The sequence below is a fragment of the Hibiscus syriacus genome, unplaced genomic scaffold, assembly GCF_006381635.1.
Source record: "Hibiscus syriacus cultivar Baekdansim isolate YM2019G1 unplaced genomic scaffold, ASM638163v2 tig00113724_pilon, whole genome shotgun sequence".
Classification (NCBI taxonomy): domain Eukaryota; kingdom Viridiplantae; phylum Streptophyta; class Magnoliopsida; order Malvales; family Malvaceae; genus Hibiscus; species Hibiscus syriacus.
This window is the reverse complement of record NW_024063470.1, coordinates 1,045,561-1,051,083: the sequence shown is the minus strand read 5'-3', so window position 1 is coordinate 1,051,083 and position 5,523 is coordinate 1,045,561.

The window sequence follows — 5,523 nt, the reverse complement described above, 5'->3', positions numbered from 1 at the left end:
TGCCGGTCGTCTATCTTGCGGTGATGGTGGAGAAGAGGCTCGATGATGTGACATAATAGGTGATGGCTGTCGTTGTGCAGGTGTATAGCCGGGTCGATCAGATGATGGCTCTGGGTGAGGTGATAGCTCTGGGCGAGGTGATGGCTCTCGAAGTGTAGGCTGCTCATCAACCGTTCCATCAAAAAAATGCTTACTAGCTTGCCACCAATCAGTGGCAAGCTCAGCTTCCGTGGGTGTCAGCCTCTGTAGAGGAGTGTTGGCCTCCTAACAATATAAAAGCTCAAACAAAGTTAAACGTGTACTAGTAATAACTTGTTTATAAACATATGGTAGTATTTATGTTAACTTACATTATTTATTGTCGTATACCGTAGTAAATCTTCCCATTGCAAGGTCCGTTTCCTCTTCCAGGAAATAGCCATGGGAATATCATTTGAAGTTTTTATTGCATATGTCTTCATGGCGGGAAAGGCCTCAAATATCCAAATCTACAAACAATATAATAACAAACATTAGTAATTGTTAAATAATTACTTATAATTTTGGAAACATCATATAAAAATTCTTACCTTAAAGGCCCAAATAAAGCCTATCAAAGTGTATTTGGAACCATCTCCATGCAAACATTTTCGATCATCCAAGGCAGACGATAACTTATTCCATGTAGCTTTCCATAAATACGAGCCCCACGGAAACAGGTTCCACGCATTTAGGTCTTCTACCAATTTGATTAGATCATTTGGAATAGGTTGTCTGGCCTCTCTGCCTAAAAAGCCGGCATGCAAAAGAATTAGAAGGCATACTCGGACAACGTCGACGTCATCCATCCGAGTAAAACCATCTTTATTATTCAACAATCTTGTCAGGTCTTCTACGTGTAGACTCGGCCTCTCCAGCTCAGGAAAAACCCGGGATAGCCATGATGGGCGGGTAATGTGTCTAGTGTACCGACCTACATCATCGTGTCCGAAGCGTAGACCGGTGATTAAGCAAAACTCCTCCCGCCCAAAACACGTATACGCCGGTGGAAAATCAAACCATATCTCTTCATCACGACGTTGTATAGTCTCTGGTAGATCGCTAGTCATGGTTTGAAGAAACAGGTGTGTCAACATCGCATCTCCACCGGGAGTTGTACTTTCAGCCATGGCCCGAAGCATGTATCCTCAAACATTTTTCTTTGTGCAGGTGAAAGCTTCGACGCAATTGTTTTGGCCAGGCTGACTTTATTTCTCAAGGTCAATTGAGCCGAATAAAAGTTCTACAAAAACAATAAACATACTAAAATTAGATATACCAAAACTACACTGTGAAGATATACCAAAAACAATAATAAACATAAGAGTAGTAGTTTTTCTTCAAACTTAAATTTGCAACACTGTGAATTTCGTATTTGTCTTTGTTTTTTGGTTGAAGTAATGCAATTCATTCAAGTTTCAATTTGCAGAAGAAGAATAGTTTCTGAAAATGAAAATCGCAACACGAAAATGACTATCGCAACGCGAATTTGACTATCGCAACGAGATAATCGCAACGCGAAACTAAAATCGCGTTGCGATTTGCATTTCGCATTGCGATTCTCGGTTGATTTAATAAGCAATCTAAGTGAAATGGTTAATCTATTATTGAAATTACCAGTAAACTTATCATCAATTTCAATATGAAAAACCTAATAATAATGCAAAAATTTCAAAAAGAAAATAATTAAAAAAACTAACCCTCGTTGGTTGATTTGGTTGATTTTCCATTTCTGATTGTGAGGGTGGCTCTGAGAGATGGAGATAGACGGATTTCGTCGGAGATGAGGACGGATTTCGTCGGAGATGGGTGAGAGAGTGAGAGATGGAGATGGGACTGAGTTGTGATTTTAGGTTTTAGGTTATGAGTTGCGATTACGGGATATACTGTGACGGTTCAGTGTTCCAATATATTAATATTCGTGTTTGGAATTTAAAAATAAAATACTTGGCCAGGATACTAATGGCGCTTTGAAAATCGCATTGCGATTATGTATTATCGCGTTGCGAAAGTCAGAATCGCGTTGCGAAAGTTAGTATCGCGTTGCGAAATAAGTATTCGTTGCGATTTATATTCGCATTGCGATAGTTAGTATCGCATTGCGATTTTCCCAATTCGCGTTGCGATTTACTTATTCGCATTGCGATTTTCCCAATTCGCGTTGCGATTTACTTATTCGCATTGCGAATTGGGAAAATCGCAACGACACTGTAGACCATCGCAAGCGGTTTCAACTATTTGCGATAATGGAGATCGCGTTGCGAATTAGCGATCACATTGCGATTTTGTTGGTCATTTTGGCAAATCCGGAAAAAGTTGGTTAAAATCGTATATTATATGGGATTTTTGGTCACTGAGGTTATTTTCTCTCTTTGTAAATATAGCAATAATACAATAATAATTTTAGACGATACCAATATAGCTATATAACTATTACTATTCTAATACCGTACTCTTATTTAAATCCCACTGTTAGTTTGAGATTATCAGTTCCAATGGATCCTTCGATGTCATTGAAGCTCAGCAGCTTGTGTTGGAAAAGTTAAACTAAATAACACGTGTTCTAATCTAATGTGTAAGAAGCTAACTCTAATTTTCTAACAACATTACGATGTTTTTGTACACTCCGTTTTTGTCCGGGTTTAAAACAATATTATATTATTATTATTAATTATTAAATACATATTTTGCAGGCTCATATCACCAAGTAGACCCAATTACAAGCAAACTCACCCAGAAACCCAGTTATAACTAAAACCCAAACAACAACAGATCCGACCCAGACTTTTGACCCGGTACCAGCCCAACTCGAAGCCCAACTTCAACTGGAGCCCTACCCGGATCCGACCCGTCCAAACTAGGGTTTTCTAACAACATTACGATGTTTTTGTACACTCCGTTTTTGTCCGGGTTTAAAACAATACTATATTATTATTATTAATTATAAATACATATTTTGCAGGCTCATATCACCAAGTGGACCCAATACAAGCAAACTCACCCATAAACCCAGTTATAACAAACCCAACAACAACAGATCCGACCCAGACTTTTGACCCGGCCCAACTCGAAGCCCAACTTCAACTGGAGCCCTACCCGGATTCGACCCGTCCAAACAGGGTTTTAAAAACCCTAAATAAAAGGATAAGTCATCCAACCGCCGCCATCAAGGAATCTGAACCGTCCGCCGACGCGTGAGATGCACGCGCTCATCAACTGGCGCGTGAGCGCTGCCGATCACTCCCACGCTGTTGTCATCACAAAACCCGTGAACATACACATAAGTTATCATCTACAGTAAACAAATCACCCAAATCAAAACCAACCTAATTTGAAAACCCCATACCATAATCCTGAAAAATCAATGCTTACCTACCAACTAAATCAGAGACCCATCTCATCACACCATCAACCATAACAATGATTCATAAAAAAGAGGGGAGATAAGAGGATTCGGGGCAAACCATGGTATAATTTAGGGGCAAAGGTGTATTTAACGGTGTTAACGATTAGGCTCAACCATAGTAACGATTTATAGTGAAGGGGCAAAAAGTATCGAAAAATACTTTATGGGATAACTCGTAAAAAATAGAATTAAGGGGGCAAACGTGTATTTAAGCCAATTTGAAAAGAAGAAGAATAACAAAGTTTAATACGTTATGATCAATGTTGGCAAAAACAAAGAATTCCACCTTGGATAGGAATCGTTTGGAAAGGTTTGATTCGAATCGTGTGTGTGTGTTTTTTATAGATTCTCTCAATAAAATGTTATTGATCAGAGTTTATATTTTATCATTTAGATGTTACAAAATAATTTTATGGTCATTAAAAATTGTGTTATGAAATAATTTTTTGTAACTATTATGAGATCTTTAAGTCTTACTTTAAATTGTGTTATTTTACCCTTACTTTAAGCCTATAAATAGGGATCATTTTTAGCTTTTGAAATATACTAAAAAATGATTTTTCTCAAATGTTTCACTTTCAAAAGCTCTCTAGCTCTGCCAAGTTTTGTTTCTTAGGGAATAGAAGTATCACCTAAGTCTATTCCACTTTTCGGGTGTATAAAATTTGGAGAGTCGTACTAATCTTAATGGGTCGTTCGTCTATTACAGATATTACATACATCGAGGGGAGTTCACTTCTAAAGCAGGTTAATACCACGACACAATGAACGATTCCTTTTATTTATTTTTATCTAATCAGTGGTAAACCTCATTTTACAATAGCATATTTTTCAACAATCAATGATACCAGGGTTGGTTCTAAGGGGGATCCCTGAGTAATCGCTCAGAGCTCCCAATTATTTTTTGTATTTATAATTAGGGCCTTCAATTTTGTTGAGTTAATCATTTGATGAAATAACTAAGAGGGGATGAATTGGTAATTAAAAATTTGGTGGAAGCTTTGACAGAAAAATTGAAATATTTGCACAACGATTTAGAGTGGTTTGACTTTTCAACCAAAGTCTACGTTTATACTTAGCTATCCATACTAAGGATTTCCAAAAGTCACTAATTTGTCTTCTTTTGAGGAAAAAGAGTAACCTTACAACTCCCTCAAGAATTATACCCTAAATTCTTGAGAAACTCTCTCCCAAAGAGAAAATTACAATTTCGCAAACTTACAGAAAAACTCTCAAGGCAGATGTTTGCACAATTCTAGAACAATAAAGAATACTAAAAAATGAATAAAATTGAGTACAAATGGTGTTCTTGAAAGCAAAATGAGTATTGAATGTAAAATATACTTGAAATGCTCAAACAATAAGTTTCAGGTTTTCTCCTCGATTCTCTCTCAATTATTGTTGATCAGTGGCTTCAGAACCTGTTAAATACACCTTTGATCAATTCTAAACGTTGGGGATCATTGGTGAAGTCAATAAGCCGGAGCGTAGAGGTATATGTACACCTTCAAAGTGTATCAGTACACCCAATGTAAAATTCAATATTTCGACTGTTATTGACCAAGTGTATCGTACCTCCAGGGGTTTTTAGGAGACAAATAACACTAGTATTGTCACACTTAATAGGTATGGTACCAACTTCAATTCCATAGCTAAAAGTTGTTGTTTCATCCATAAAACTTGTGCGCAACAACTACCCGCTAAAATGTATTCTACTTCAGTGGTAGATAATGCAACACTATTTTGTTTCTTTGAAAACCAAGAAATCAGCATATTTCCTAGGAATTGACAAGTACCAGAGTGTTTTCCTATCTATTTTGCATCCTCCATAATCCGCATCAGAGAAAGCATGCAAGCTAAAGCTAGAGTCTCTAGGATACCAAAGTCCTAAACTAGGAGTGTCCTTAAGGTATCTAAAGATTCTCTTCTTTTAGATGTGATTCCTTAGGACATGATTAAAATCTAGCACATAAGCAAACACTAAACATAATGTCCGGTCTACTTGCGGTTAGATAAAGCAAAAAGGCAATCATAGACCTATAAAGTTTAACATCTACACATTTACCTCCTTCATCTTTGTCAAGCTTTGTAGATGAGCT